The sequence below is a fragment of the Triticum urartu genome, chromosome 1 (assembly GCF_003073215.2).
Source record: "Triticum urartu cultivar G1812 chromosome 1, Tu2.1, whole genome shotgun sequence".
NCBI classification, from domain to species: Eukaryota; Viridiplantae; Streptophyta; class Magnoliopsida; order Poales; family Poaceae; genus Triticum; species Triticum urartu.
The window spans coordinates 555,680,047-555,696,960 of NC_053022.1; the positions used below are offsets into that span (position 1 = coordinate 555,680,047).

Here is a 16,914-nt window from a genome sequence, read left to right on the forward strand (position 1 = left end):
GAGTTTGCTCAATTCGGAGCTCATATGCAGAAGTTATGGTAGTTTTGATTTTCTTGAGTGTGGTTTTTGTCAGGGTCCCAGCGGTAGTACCGTGGTACCCAGCGGTAGTACCGCTGAGGAGTCACAAGCGGCAGTACCGCTCCGCAGCGGTAGTGCCGGCGGTGACTCCGCAGCAATACTACAGTTGGCTTACCAGGTCCCTACCGCGTCGATTCGAGGGGTCTTTTTCTGTGTCAGATTGTGCAGTACCTCGCTGCGGCAGTAGTGTGGCAGTACCGCTCCTTAGCGGCAGTACCGCCCTTCCTCCGCGGTAGTACCGCCCGATTCCCTCTTTCCCTTTACCCTTCGTTCTGTGCGGCAGTACCGCCGAAGGGTGCGGTAGTACCGCCTAACCCAGCGGTAGTACCGCTGTCTCCTACGGTACTACCGCCCCAAGGTTCATGTTTTGTTGCTCCTTTTCCCTGTTTCTTCCGCCTGAGCGGTAGTACCGCTCATGGAGCGGTAGTACCGCTCGTGTGCGGGCTGAGCACATAACGGTTGGATTTTCCCCCTCCTATAAAAGGGGGTCTTCTTCCCCATTGAACCTTATCCTTTGAGTTCGTGTTCTTCCCCCATTGTTGACCTTCTTCGAGCTTGCTAACTCTCAATCCCTACATGGATTCTTGCTAGTTTTTGAGGGAGAAGAGAGAGGAGATCTAGATCCACATTTCCACCAATCACTTTCTCCTTTATGTGAGGGGAACCCCTTGGATCTAGATCTTGGAGTTCTTGGTGTTCTCTTTCTTGTTCTTCCTCTCATTTTCCTCCCTAGCATTAGTTGCTTCGGTGGGATTTGAGAGAGAAGGACTCCCTTGCCATTGCATTTGGTGCATCGGTTTGAGTTCTCCACGTGATACGTGGAAGTTACAAGTTGAGAAGCTTATTACTCTTGGGTGCTTGGTACCCTTGAGCTTGTTCCTCTTGGGTGCTTGGGCACCCTAGACGGTTGTTGGTGTTCGGAGCTCAATCATTGTGGTGCAAAACTCCGGGCAAGCGTCGAGGTCTCCAATTAGGTTGTGGAGATCGCCCCGAGCAATTTGACGGGTACCGGTGACCGCCCCCAAGAGTTGCCAAAGTGTATGGGTTCGGTGACCGCCCCCAAGGGTTGCCATTTGTACGGGTTCGGTGACCGCCCTCAAGGGTCCCTTAGTGGAATCACGGCATCTTGCATTGTGCGAGAGCGTGAGGAGATTACGGTGGCCCTAGTGGCTTCTTGGGGAGCATTGTGCCTCCACACCGCTTCAAACGGAGATTAGCATCCGCAAGGGTGTGAACTTCGGGATACATCGTCGTCTCCTCGTGCCTCGGTTATCTCTTACCCGAGCCCTTTACTTTGTGATAGCCTTATTGTTTCTTGTCATATATCTTGCTATCACATAGTTGCTTATCTTTCTTAGCATAAGTTGTTGGTGCACATAGGTGAACCTAGTTGTTTTAGGTTTTGTGCTTGGCAAATTAACCGTTTGGTTTATTCCGCATTTGTTCAAGCCTAAATCATAATTATTGTAAAACGCCTATTCACCCCCCCTCTAGGCGACATCCACGATCTTTCAACAAGGCTCGCAGCTAAGCAAACATACACCCACACAGGAGTGAAAGAGACTCAAAAGAACAAGGCAGAAGGTCGGACCGGGACGCAGGTCTTAACACCAGAAAGCACCAGCTTCAATCCATCATCGCCCTGGCTGGAGCTGCGCAAATCCTCATCATTGCCGAAGCGTTCGTCTTGAGCATCTTGGCACCACGCTCCATTGCCTCCCTATCAGCACCAGTCATCAAGCCTGCCCAGTATGTCAAAAAACCACATGCAGAGCATACCACATTAAATGGTGTTTTAAGTTGTTTATGCTCAAAAGTAGCTTGGTTACGGCTATTCCAAATAGCCCAGCATATGGCTGCCAGTCCAAAGGTATAGAATCTGGCTCCATCAGGTAAAAAAACATAGCACCGGGAGAAAAATTGCCAGATGTTATTTGGGCATAGGTCTGTGCCCAGCACACAGCCTACCGTCCTTCAGACTACCTGATCCACTGGACAAGTAAAGAACAGGTGCTAAGATGTTTCAATGCTCCTACAAAATGAGCATCTAGGGTTCCCAGGCCATTTTCTTTTCTTCATGACCTCTCTAGTCAGAATGGCATCTTGAAATAATTGCCAAAAAAAAACTGAATTTTCAGGGGTATCTTCGCTTTCTCCGGTCACGGCCGTGTCTTTCATGCAGCTGTTAGCGTCCACGGCTTTCGCATTCGTTCGTGGGAACGTGATATGATAGCAAAAAAGGGAAATTGGAATGAGAGAGCAATGGTGCACAATCAGTCACCGTCTGACGGTGACGGAGATGGATGTTTTGCAACCTCCTCGTAGATACAGCGCGCACATGAGCTGCTCGTGGAAGTGGGAACCTCCCCGTCCGAGCTAAACGCGAGCCGCTCCTGGCCAGGTGGGCTGCCGGCCCCACCCGCCAGTGACCTGCAGCCTCGGGTGCAGCCGCACCGTTTGGGGTAAGGATGAGGAGGCACGATGGCGGAAAAAAATTGGGTGGAGACGGGCTGCAAACCTCCTCCCGTGCGTACCCGCTCTAATCTATCGCCACCTGTCGTACCAATGCATCTCACGGCATCCGCTCGCGCCCGCTGTAGCGCTCCTTTCTTCGGCTCGATTCTGTCGCTCCCGGCGCTTCCGCTCGGCTCGATTGGTAAGCTGCTATATCGGCTCAAGAAACCGAACACAATCCCCATCTTGTTCCACGTCCAGCGGACAGCCAAGGCCGAGCGATGCCGACGGAGCGAGGTGGCGGCGCCCACGGAGAGCGGCGGCGACGGCGGACCAGGAGGCACCATGGGCACCTATGCCCACGACTCCACGAGTGATGCGTGTCCGTGGGAGAGCTGCTCAAACTGTTGGCGTCAGAAGACCTAGATCAGATGGCAGCCGCCTTGGCGGGCGAAGTTGGGCATGGAGGCGCCCTTGCTGGCTCACGGCGTGCAGCGCCCGCTCAGCGAGTATGTGCGTGCATGGCACCGGCGTGCTCTCGTAGCTTGAGCTCGCTGGATATGATATCCGTGTTCACCAACTGAATGAATTCAGTTTCCCGATTGAAAAGAAGAGTAGCTTTTCACTGATGAACCAGCGCCTTCCATAATAGTTTGATTTTCTAGCTTTGTGGTCGTTGCAATTTTCTTGTCAACGGGCATCACAATTGTAATATCCTCTCTCCATAGAGCATGGCTATAATAGTTGAGCGAGTATAATTTTCAGATTTCAACTCTGTATGATATTACACTGTATTTCTATTATCAATAAGCAAAATAGTTTCCCTTTTATTGCAGCAGCTGTTCATGTCCGTTTCCTGGATTGCATTGTTATGTGCTCTATGTTGCCGACACCATCACATGCAACTTGTTTGTGTTCCAAAAAGCCTCCTACAGTTTAGATGTCAGAGTTTTTTTAACTTCTCCTACACAATATTATTTCTGCATTATCATGGCCTGCTATGAGGTCTGAAAAGATGTCAAAATGCTCGCTGACGTTCTGCTCAATGGATTGCAAGGAAGCATGTTCTTTTGGTTACAACATACTTTCTTCAGTGAATTTCAAGATTCAGAAACTTATAATGAAAATAATAATGATACTCTATTGTAAATTGATCAGAATTATTGACTGTAATTTTTCTGATCTGTAAAAGGATAGATTCTTGCAAATGGATTCAAATTGGACTGAGATTTAAACACCAATGAGTAGCATTCCAGTAAAGCATCCCTATGAGAATAAATAGATAATCCTGTAGATATTACAAAGCAAGGTTCCATATTTTCATGATTTGGCACTCCATCAGAATGATAGAGCAAATTGTTCTCGAAAGCATATGGAAAATCGTCAAACTTCAACCATGTCACACTCACATGTTAAAACAGAAAACATGCTACAGGTCCAGAACTGCTATTTATCAAAATGTAACTTTCTAACGGACGAGGACAATGTGGCTTCTTGTTGAACTCCATGTAGAAGACTTGTAAATCCGCCTTGGACGAAAGGAGCAGGCATGGCCGAAGGCTGCCCGTACACATCTGTTGAGAATGTTAGCATGGATGCATTAACATATCCGCCTTCAATAAACGGAGAAGCCATGGTCGAAGGCTGACCATACAAGTCACTTGATAATGTTGGCATTGAGGCAGTAGCATATCCGCCTTGGATCACGGAAGAACCTATGGTCGAAGGTTGCCAATGAACATCATTTGCAAAGTTTGTCATAGCGTCGATGCTACTAGCATTAAGGTCCTACATCATGGAAGATGAAAAAGTTTAAAACAACAGATTAAATACAATATGAAAGGAAAATAATGAGTACAAGGCATGTCTTACGATCAATTCATCTGGATCATTGTGTTCCTCTCTATTTTCTGTTGCATTCTTTGGATCTTCTCCTATAGTCAGACATACAAAAAAAATGACTATAGAAACATATACTGGATTATAGCTTTGCTAGATTGGGTACAATCGATCAATACCTTTCTTTTTAGAATTTTTCTTTTTATTTCCTTTCTTCCTTTCAAGAGAGATTTTTGATCGTTTACTCTTTGCGCCTTTTACCACCGGAGGCACTCTAAATGATACAATACCTTTTAATGTCTCTGCAACACACTCAGTCGAAACTAGCGGAACCTCGTTGGATTTTTCTTTCATCTTGCTAAGAGAATTATCTGCTTCCAAGTCCAACTTATCTATGGCTTTCTCCAAATCATCAAGAAGCTCTTTCACTGTCGAACATTTCAATGCAACAGATGTTGCCTTCCGTGAGATACGGGCCGCTTGTGTTTTCAAATTTTCCGTATCAGTTCCTTGCTTATCAATATAGAAGCCTCTCTTTGCATATTTTGTCCATCTGTTTAGTATATATTGCGATGGCAAAATGAACACATCGTTCATGGTGAAGACTTTGAGAGCATGCTTGCACAACAAACCTATCAGATATGCATTTCATATTTTATCAGCTTGTATTAAAAATCATATTGCAATAAAAAATGTGTACACATACCTATGGATTCAAACTTTCTGCAACAACATGTAACAGTCATATCTGTACTGTTGAATACAACTGTTGCTCCATGCTCGCTGCGCATATGTGTAACCATATATGTGAAGATTGGCCCTTCATTTGTTAGCAGTTTACACGAGAATGTGAATTGCATTTTAAATTCTTTCTCAAACTCGGAATACATCCTACTTGTATATGATTCAGCCGCGGTCTTCAACAATGGTAAACTGCTATAAGTAACCGGGCTCTTTCGACGCGAACTAAAATCTTCATCCAACTCATTCTCGCGAAGGCTCGCTGAAACCTTGTCACACTCTACAAGGAGTTCGGAAAGACCAAGTTTCCTACGGAATCTTTTCTTAAAGACATTATTCATTCCTTCGCTCCTTTGAGTCGAGTTCATATCAGCTGTAAATGAGTCACGATAAATTGCAGCCCACTTTCCCCTCAATTCATACAATTTTGCCATCCATTCATTGTCCTCAAGGTTATACTCCTCCAACAATTCTTGCCACTTCCTCTTGAAGATACATTCAGATCTGTCTTCATAGACACATCTCTTAAAATCCGGTAGAAACTTCTCAGGATGCTTATGAATTACATGCCCGAGATGTTTAGCAGCATTTAGATAGATGTGCCACAAGCAAAGACGATGGCTTGTATATGGAAATACATAAGCAATTGCTCCGTCCATGGCCCTGTCTTGATCAGTAAAAATTGTGCTTGGATGCTTGCCTGACATTGCCGCAAGAAATGTCTCAAATAGCCAAACAAATGAACCAATGGACTCATTAAATATCAGTGCAGCCCCAAATATTATAGCTATCTGACCATCCTTCTCATCTACTTGAATCGCATAAAAAAATGTTGGATCCTCCCTCTGCTTATTCCTCAAGTATTCTAACAATGTTTTTGCATCATTGGATTCTAAATACTTCTTCCTTTCCTTACCAATCTCATTATTGCAATCCATTTTTGAGAATGGCACTTTGTCGACTCCTCCATAGAATGCTACCATGAAATCATACACCTGAGATGGCTTCATCCCAGCTTCACGTATCTGGCCAATTAGCGCTCTGTCGGCTTCTACAACACGTCGTTGGGACCTCAACTTGTGTGACTTATTGGGACTAGCAAGATAATGATTGTGATCTGTTACAACCTTTTGCACTGTCCAAATCCCCTCTCTACTGACACTAAATTGAACACGAGCCTGACAACCTGTTCTTGTAGTGGCCTTTGATGATTCGGTTTCTCGTTCTCCTTGATTACTGCAAACTATATATTTCTGGTATATAGTTCGATCTTGGCGGCGCTTTGTCTGGCTCTTTCTGATACTAAACCCAATCTTGCTGGCATACGTGTTGTACATGTCGTATGCTTTCTGCTCTGAATCGAATGACTTTCCCACTTCGGGAACAATCAAAGCTTGCCCAACTTTATCAACCACCTACAATAAAAAGTGTTGAGAATTAAAATTACATTACCACAATGTAAAATATATATTATGTTCTTCTTCACAACCCATTAATTTTACATTAGGTGCGTCATGGATGGAATACTTTGTTTTGAATAAGCTATTGTACTATCAAGCCAAATATGAGCAAATCATTGTTTACAAAATTATTAATATGTCATCCTCAAATTGTTCATTACAGAGAAACATCTTATCTTGACTTCCTGATCTAGCTTTTGGCATGACAATGTACTGTAATGTACTATACACATGCAAGCTGAGATTGTTGTAAGGGACAATCTCAAAGAACCAGGCAACAACCATACCTGTTGTATCTCCTCTCCGTCAGCTCCACGACCACTGTCGATCACATCGTCCTCCTGGCCTCTTTCTCTAGTCATGTTGGTTGTGTCATACTCCTGATCTTCTGTTACGTGCGGTGGCGGCAAGTCTATGTCGCATGTTGCTGCCTCCGATGCCACTGTCGACAGCGGGCTGTACGAGGTGGAGCAGCGGCCGTCCTCATCCGCATGGTTTACATGATCCAAGGCGGCGATAGTGCCGGACTCCGGCGTGGTGACTCCCGTGCTTCTCGATGGAGGCAACACTTCACGCAGCGGGTGCACGACCCGCGGCGGCCATGGCTCTCGTTCCGGGCCGATGCAGCCATGGGAGAGAGAGGGCGGCGAGGCGTTCTGGCGTGGTGCGGCCATCCCCGACTCAGGGATCCCACGCCCACCAGTCCGATCGCGTGGTGTTGGAGAAGAGGGCTCCGATCGCTCAGCCATGGAAATTCCGATTATTGCGGAAGTGATTGATACGAGCCGCGTGGTTGTTTCCTGGAGCCGATGCGAGGTACTCGAGCCGAGAAACATACGCGCAGGGGTGGATGAGAGGCTAGCGTTAGATGGAGAGCAGGGACAGGTGGCGTTAGATTAGAGCGGGTAGGAGGAGGTTTGCAGCCCGTCTCCACCCAATTTTTTTCCACGATGGCGTGTGCGCGGAGTGAGATAGAGATATGTTGCTGCTTCTGCTCCGCGCACCCCGTCGCTCGCTCGCTCGCGTGCACGCCAGAAGGCGGGGCCCCTACCCGTCGTGCTCATCCGGCAGGGCAGATAGCACATCCGGTGAGTGATGGTCCACCATCCCGGTGTGAAGGCAGCAATGAAAGGAAGGCAGAGAGGACAAGCAAGGCATCCAATAATTGACCCACTGATGGATTAGACTATTTGGAGGTTTTTGTTGTTATTATTATAACTAGTAATTGTGCACGTACAACGCACGTGTGACCTTCGAACAAAGGTTTGCATTAACTTTGTTCTAAACCTTGAACTTGTATGCATACTATTATACCAACTTGAAGTTTCAATCCCTAAAATCAGAGCCCTAAACATTGTTCTCGAGCTACCAACAACTTGCTGTCATGAAAATTAACCCCGTTTTAATGTAAAAAAAGATCACCGGTTCGCAAAAAATATAAAGTAACAAATTGCAGAATCTATGGATCCATTCTGACCTGTAAAATATTCATGCAACCCTTTACATCTATGGATCCATGCTCGGTTAGTAATAGTAACGAAATTACAGAATCTAAAAGCTCACACATTATTTGCCTTAGAATAAGCTTGCGACACATATCGCATAAGGGCAATTACTTGTCTTAGATTTGTCTAGATAACAATTATTTTGCATCGAACAAATTTCCTTTGATGAAAAATCACAAGTGCAATTGAAGTATATACCAAATATCTTACATATAGCTTGAAGTGCTTCTCTCTCGATGAGGAGATTTCCAAGGATAACATATTATAATCAATTTAATCAAGACTTTTTTTCTTAAAACTGGGCAAAAGATTTGCCACTTTCATTCAATAAGAAGGTATAGATGTTCTGGCCTCCAAATTACACACATTACTCTGGCGGCATCACATTACTAAAAAAATTAGCTCCCGTAAGACACCACAACTTCGACTAATCTTTAATTCTAGCAACAAGAACCCCTACATGCACCGCGGTGTGGCGGAAGACTTGAGCATTCCTCTCCTTCCAAATTTCTCATGAGATAAGCATAATGAGAGACGTCATTGCCCGCCGAGATTGTGACATGCATGAGTATAATCTCTGAAGATCAGAGAGCATACAGAAAATCTGGACGAAGAACATGCTTCTAAGGATAGAGAATCACATCTCAAATAGCAATACAGTATATCTGCCTCATGCTAAAGAAACTTGGCAGGCAACATGCACAAAGAGACAATGCAGTACACTCGAATGTTCTTGTCCGATAAGTTAATCAACATATAGCCTTAGAAATACAATCACAACCACTTTGACACACTCCAAAAGTGGAATTTTCAGCATAGCAACGGAAGATCCGGCAAATAGAAACCGAAGCATAATTTAATGACTATACTAAACCAGGAAATTGTCGATTCCAGTCCTTTGTTTCACTGCAAACATACACGTCATCAACTAATCACATCTTGTGCACAGTCGGTAAAAATATATTCTGAGAAATATATAGTACCCGGTACCCCTACCCCTTAGAATGATGAAGTTTCTATATAGTACCCCTTTGTACTCAATTAAACACTAATTAGAAAGATATCACCTACGTACCTCTGTGTTCTTTCCATGATATGCCCTGTACCTCTGTGTTCTTTCCATGATATGCTCTGTGAAGGGTAACGTGGTCCCTCTCCATCTTCTCCATCCCTCATTCCAGGATCGGGCTATTCGTTGGTTCTACAGCCATTGATTCATCATGTGTTCTACAACACGAATCTGAAGGGTAGCACATCCAAAACTAATGAACGGATTCACATGTATAAAATTACCAGGTGGCGGGTACGTGGCTATCTCAGGCGAGACCGTGGAGGAGCCGCAGACGCGACCGTGGACACACGCTTATGGAGTGGTTGTCATTTCGTAGAAGATGCACACATGGATTAATAGCAACATGCTCATGCCCAAGTCTTCTTCCATCTGCAACACCTAGGCACCACCGCTTCTCGAGAAAAGATAACCTATAAAATGTATAATCATCCTCAAAGCCAGAATCTCATCTCCAGCCGATCATACATGCAATATTCGTAAGTTTTTGTTGCCTAATGATGGAGCACTTAACTCTCGGATGCAAGCTAACTCAAAGATACTATCAGAAAAGGTAATTAGAATATGTTTTTCTTCTTAATCAGGAAAGAAAGGCTGGTAAATGGAAGAACCTTCATTAGACACTCTGCAAATCCTTGTCTGACTGGGCGGATCAAAATTAGAGACTATGCACAAGGGCTGACACATGTCAAGTAATTATGCATGTGTTGGATATAACTTGATTCACGTACTAATCATGCAAAGTAGGCGGCATAACCTACCATTGACAAAGTTGCAGAGCCTGCTCCAGCCTTTGCCTGAATCGTAAGTGAAAAGAGGATGTGAAACTCAAATGGAGAACAGAAAATAAATTCAAGTTGGAACTATGGAAGTTTCTGATACAGAAAACCGAAAGGATATGAAACTATGTAACTGTGCGGAGTACTACATTGTTGAGTACTTCAGAAACTTCATCATGCTTACCTAATAGGGTTTGTATTACATTTCGTCAAATATCTCGATCCACTCAATGTCTAATATCAGTGCTGGTAGCCCACAGAATATCAATTATAGTAATTTCTGATTGCAGTTTCAGTTTCGGGGTTACAAGGATATGTGCCCAGGAGCAACCCAACGACATATGCACTATCTTGCACGTAACCCTGGAACACGACAACAAATATAGCTAGTAAACATACACACATTCTTTGAATTGTATTGTCAACCTTGCAAATCTCAATGGTATCTAGGTTATGTCATATCTACTATACTGAGGGAGATGGGGTACCTCTTGCTATATTGTGAAACATGTTTTTTGATTGAAAAGAACATTGACGAAGCACCTCTAGAAAGAGACATCTGACTGACATGTGCTCAAGCAAAATTAAAGCTCGAGATGGAGCAGAATAAAAATGTCTAACAGTAGAGATGGTCGGAAGCATTCCGAAGATGCTAATTAAAGCTCGAGATGGTCCTTACCGCGGCGGTCCAGGCGCCTTGCGCGGCTGCGCGGACGGCGCGACGGTCCAGGCGAGCATGGACGGCGCGGCGGTGCGTGGCGCGGGTGGCACGGGCGGCGGTCGAGGCGGATGGCGCGGACGGCGCGGCGCGGGCGGGCGAGGGGTGGGGCGGAGGGGAGCGACGTGGGTAATTAAAAAAGAGAGGAGAGGGGAGCGACGTGGCCGGGAACAATGTTAACCCAATGGCAATGATTGGTAATTAATTAAGTAATGGCATGGTGGGTAATTAAAGCGTAAAACGCGTTTAGTATTCTGGAGGGATATAGATCATCAGATTGCAGGTTTCGATGGATAGAATGATTTGGTTCTCCGCCCTCTCTTTCTTTTATAGTGGTAGTAGATAAGGGGTGTCTGCTACTTTCTAGTATATAAAAAAAAGTGGGTGTACTATACTTTGTTTGAGCAGATGGATAAGGTGGACAAATCATGCGTGCTCCGGCCTGAATATCTTTATCGCACATTCGCACACCAAATGAACCAGCACTTATATATATATATATATATTTTTCGCGATGAACCAAAGAATCAGCATTAGCTATGTACTCCTAGCCAATACTAGTAGAAAAATACAAGCTGTTAGAAACCGGGCGTTCTCTGGCATTGGATAAAGGCTAGGCGAGAGTCAACTTGTAGGAGCTGATATTCAATATTCAAATACCCGTGCACGTCCGTCCAACTAGTATACAACTATGATATCTACAAGCTGCGAATCAGAGTAGAATATACCTTGTCCCCTTCGAAGAAAACACAATGACATTGATGATCTGAATGCTCGCCACGCAAAGTTTTTCTTTTTTTGAAACCAAAGAAATTTTATTTATCCGAATGCTTTGACTCCACCCGCAAAAAAAAAAAGGAAAAAGAAGAAGAATGCTTCGACTCAAAGTACCAGTACCTCATCTCCCCTAAAAAAAAGTACCAGTACCTCATCTGAATTCTGCACCGTAGGATGGCTCGTACAGTCCATGCCTATCACATCACGTGAAAAAAACAAGCAGCTCTTCCCATTTTACCCCGATCGACAGGCCGATCAGGACCAAAGCAAATCCGTCGCGTTGCCCTCTTCGCCGTCCACTTGTTCGGCTGTTGTTTTCTGCTCATCGTCGATGCACCACGTAGCCATCGACTGTGTACGACAGCAACGCTAGCTTCCACTCCATCTTCTGCGGCCCACCACCGCTGGTGCGACGCCAAAGTGGAATGCCCTAGGCAGATCCAGAGCAACTAAAGAAAAGTGAGGTTGCAGCAACTGCGTGCAACAATTGGCCAACTTATGTAAATATCTGTTGTGCTTTGTTGGGCAGATAAGGCGGACAGAAAAATTATCCCTCCCCGCATCTTCTTGGATTATATTGTTGCACCGACTATTACTATTTTTTTTTTTGCATTGAGAGTGTCGCCCCCCGACGACTTAACTATGAAACCAGCTAGTGTGAATGTGCGGAAATCCAATTTGGAGCACGTGCTCCTGCACGTGAAAATGATTTCAAAATGTCAAAAAGGTCCCAACAAAACTTTGATGTATTCATAGTCACATCCAAATGCCACCTGCAAAGTTTAGGTAAAAGGTTTAGATGTTTTGGCCTATGAAAAAAAATTGAACACCAAATGTTACCCCAAACTTGTTTTTCAACCAAACGAAACACTACTACTTTGTTTCGCATAAAAATTGGCAAGCATGCTTGCGACACTGACATTACTATTATCCCTCCCTGTATCTTCTTGGATTATTATCTGTCGCACACCGACGATCACTAATTTTTTTATTGACAGTATCGCACACCGACAATTTAACTATGCAACGAGCGTGAATGTGGTGTTATAAAAAGCAAACGTTGTCTTCTCTTTTTATTGGAGGGAGGCAACGGAAGCCAACTTGTAGCTAGTCCTCTTGTGTTTTTATTCCCGTAAAATAGGTCTTGTGGTCATAACCTCATAGTGGTGAGTGTGTGTGCGTGTGTATGAGCTTATGCGTTTGTACCATGTTTCTAAAAGAAAAGTTAAAATTCTCATTACTCCAATTCTCAAAATGGCCATAGATTATCTGACTTTAGTCTATATAGTATATCCCGATTCTCAAATTCTCAAAATGGTCATACATTGCTTACATTGCTCAACATCACCACTACAACCTCTCACTCGCCCGAGACCATTGGGCATGTGGTTCCCGTAGGTGATGTGGTTGTTGCGTCCAGAGGGTTGGCATATGTGCCCGAGGCTCTCTTCGTCAAAGAGATTTGCAGTTTCCTCACTACTTTGGACGCTGCTAACCCTGGATCCAGCAAGATGATTGATTGTCTCGTGAAGGACAAGGCCATAAAAAATAAGAAGAGAGGTGGTGTTAGCCCTCCTAGTATCATTTTGAAGTAGAAACCAGACAAGTGCAAAAGCAAGAAGGTGATAACATGAGAAAGGTGTCTGTGGTTGCTTGATGGACGATTATTTGTATTTTGCCCCGCCGTCACGTTATGCTTGTGTCCGTTGCCTCTGCCGATGTTTGTTTCTCGAGTTACCACGAGTTTGTTTGGGCTCACTCGTGAAGTTGAGTCTGATGTGCAAGAGGGTTGTAGGGGTAGTGCGCCGGGGCGTTTGCCTGTCTAATCATTGTGGTCTCGTGGCCTCATAATTTGGAGTAGTCTGTTTGCATCGTGGGATTGTGGCTTTTGGCTTGGTTGACTTTCATGACCAAGTTTGTAATGGTTTTCATTTAGTTTTCCAAAAAAAACTGAATAACCCTTTTCTCCATAATTAATAGATGAGGGAACGATTCTCAATTCTCGGACGACATTTCAACATTTACCCATATATAGAGAACTTATGCATAAATAGGGTGTCAAAAAAGAACCCGTGCTTATATAAGTTTTGTCAAATAAAAACAGATCTCCCCAAACATGCTTTTTCTTAGCCGCCTCTTCCCAAGCCATCTACAATGCGACGTCTCGTCGCTCTCCCCGTCCTTTCGCTTGCCCTTTTTTTTCTACCGCTGCGCGCACTTGGTCGCATTTTCGGCCAAGAGTATCACTGTTGGGAGATCCACCGAAAGTGGGATGCCCTGAGCGATCCAAGGGCAGTGCCGTCGACTGACCGTGACCGGCGACTTGGTTCTGGCAAAAGATCGCAGACGCTTTCTCAATGAACGGCGCTGCGTGGCTGGCCTCAGATCAGCCCGATCCCGTCCAGTCCTTTCTTGACCCGTTTTCTCCGGAAAAACGATGAAGGCCGATATCTCTTTTTTTTTTAGTGAATTCCACTTTTTACTCTGTAGTTCTGCATTTGTGACACATATTACCCTATTTAGTGCAACTTCTACCAAATATTTCATTTAGAAGATTTTGAACACAGTTTTACCCCAGTTTAGCACTTTGCTTGTTTCTGTTAGATAGTACCGGCATGTTACGCCGACGTGGCACGGTAAAATGCGTAAAGATCTGAGGGCATAATCGATATTTATGTTCAGATTTCTCTTACCCATATGTTCAAATCCTCCTCCTCGTCTTCATATTTTTAAACTCTGGTCAACACCTTACACCTTGCCCAATAGACACGCATAAAAAAACAAGGTTTCAAAGCTTTTAAAAGGGGTAATCTTGACAATTTTTCATTCGATAGGGTAATTAGTGTCAAAAATGCATAACTAAGGAGTAAAAAGTGGAATTCACTCTTTTTTTTTGCGGGAAAAGGCCGATATCTCTTTAGACACAACATGAATCTGACAAGTTGAAGCGTGGACGACAAAAGCTCCTCGATCGGGAAGATGGTCAGTCGGTGCCCGCCAGCAGGAACTCCGGTCCGCTCCACCGTACGTACGTGCCACTGCCATGAACGAACATGCGCGCATGCACGTTGTTGCTACGCCAAGGAACTGTGCTGGTGGAACGTTTTTGCAGCTCCTGATGATCTGAGCCGGAGCACGTACGTTCTCCCAGCTCTGATCACTTGATCAGCATCGGTGCGCTGTACGTGCTACGTCGTTCGTACACATGTCTTTGTTTTCTCCGGCGGCACGCAACTCACCGACGGCTCAGAACCAACTGCGCTCGATCGGCATGCATGCATGCACGCAAATTGATCTGGAAACGTCCAAAACGAAAATGGTGCGTGCAAGGCTCAAGCAAACGATTGGTCAATCATGTGTCCACCTGCGATTGCTTCCTTGCCAACACCGCACCGGTGTGGAGTGTCATTGTTGGCTTGTTGCCCCTGTTTGGCAACGTTGAGCAGTCAGAGCATCTCCAACAGGTGATGAAAAGCACCACCGCGGTCATGAAAAAACACCATTGTGTTATAAAAACTGTCGTTTAGGCACCTACGGGCAAAAACACCAGTCCATGGGACAGTACTCCACAACATCTGCATTCAAGATACAGTTTCAGGGCCTCAGCTTGTCGGACTACAGGCACATCTTCTCGAAAGCATGGGCGCCAGGACACATCAAGATTTTCGCCTGGCTGCTTCATAGGGACTAAGGATGGCAATGGGTCGGGTTTGGATCGAGTTAAAAAATATCAAATCCATATCCATATCCATAAAGACAGTCTCTGCCCATCAATAAAAAAACCCATGGGCGAAAATTTGTGTCCATGTCCAAACCTGATGGATATCCATACCCATTCGATGTCCATCGGGTCCTCTCAAGACATATACATAAGACATAGCACAATGTGCACATAAGCTATTACACCCATGCGTCAATGCGTGTGTGAAAAAGCAGAGACAGAGGGGTCGAGGGGATACGGAGTTGCTTTGTCGTAGGCCGATGGTGCTGGTTGTTGCAGTGCTCCACCATACATGGAGGTAGCAGCTGACACCGCCGACCATCTCTCAGAATGCAGGAGGAGTAAGAAGAGGAGACAGAGCTGATACTTAATGATGAGTCATTTAGCAACGAGGTAAAAGGATGAGAAGGAGGGCTGAAGTAATATTAAGGTGGGGATTGAATGTCAACTAATAAAAGTTAGGGTGTGGATTGTGCAATTTGTATTGCATGTTTTAGATAATAATGGGAAAAATTACAGTGGGACGTGTGACTCTAGGGTAGGGATAGCAGAATATTGCCCATTATGTCAAACTACCGGATCGGGTTTGGGTATATCCATGGGTACCAGATTATATCCATGCCCTACCCACAAGTAACCGGGTCGTGTTTGGGCGCTGCCCATGGGCGCAAAAGCATATCCAAACCCTGTTCATACGGGTCGGATATCCATGGGTATCCTTGTCCATGGGTAAAATTGCCATCCTTAATAGGGACAGGCTATGGTGCAATGACGGCCTTCAAAGGAGGGGATGGCCCAACAACTACTTCTGTCAATTTTGTTTCAAAAACCTGGAGAGTTCGGCTTGTTGAAATATATTGCCCACATCTCTCCCTCAGTTCGGACTTTTGGATAAGTTGGCTGGAGCATGAATTCAATATGGTATCAGAGCCAAGAGATCTTGAGTTGACGACGTGCGTTAACGAATGCTTGCGATGTTTGAGATGCTCGTGTTTGCACCGTGTCCAAATTGTCACTCGTTTTCTTGTCGCCAACTCGTGGGACACCCGGAATCCGGGAGCGCCCCACCATCTTTTGCACTCATCCGCACACTTCTCCTTTGCATTGGTATCTCAATCGAGTTACCGGAACCGGAACGCTGCCGTGGCACCGTTTTCGTTATCGTTGCCGTGGGACCCCTTTCCTTTCCACCACGGTGACAAATGCTTCATGATGCTCTTGTCAACTTTTAATAAAAATTGCATAAACTTGTTCATGTCATCCGCATCATGATAACAACAATTAAAATGTTTAGATTGTTGTTGTAATAAATTACTAAGGCATATGGAGATTTACCGGATTCGTTATTTGTTATATCCGGCCCCATTTAAATTGTTTAGATGGTGTAGTTTTGTCATGCCTCACCTCTTGCCATGTTAACCAACATTTAATATTGTTGAGTACCTAACCGGGAGAGAACTAAATAATTGATGTGGTGTTTCGTCAATATGCAACCCGTTGCATATTGAGCTCCACTTAATTTGTAGTTTTAGTTGTTGCACTTTGCCACTCTTCATTAAACCGGACATGCATCATAATTGTTTGTGCATCATGCCATGCTTATGTGATGGTTGTTTACTATGTTGTTTGTGAAGGAAATATGCCCTAGAGGCAATAATAAAGTTATTATTTATTTCCTTATATCATGATAAAAGTTTTTTATTCATGCTAGAATTGTATTAACCGGAAACATAATACATGTGTGAATACATAGACAAACAGAATGTCACTAGT

The 16,914-nt window shown here is 44.6% G+C and overlaps 1 long non-coding RNA gene and 1 pseudogene across 1 annotated transcript; both read right to left on the reverse strand.

Moving 5' to 3' along the window:
• The window catches only part of LOC125533134, a 12,885-nt pseudogene extending 5,639 nt beyond the window's left edge, over positions 1–7,246 (reverse strand).
• A 1,183-nt stretch (positions 7,247–8,429) lies between these two features.
• On the reverse strand, positions 8,430–9,615 carry LOC125539155. Its single transcript, XR_007296698.1, has 3 exons — positions 9,371–9,615; positions 9,153–9,278; positions 8,430–8,983 (listed from the first exon to the last, which is right to left on the reverse strand). It is a non-coding gene; the product is annotated as an uncharacterized LOC125539155 (long non-coding RNA).
• Between the last annotated feature and the right edge of the window lie 7,299 nt (positions 9,616–16,914).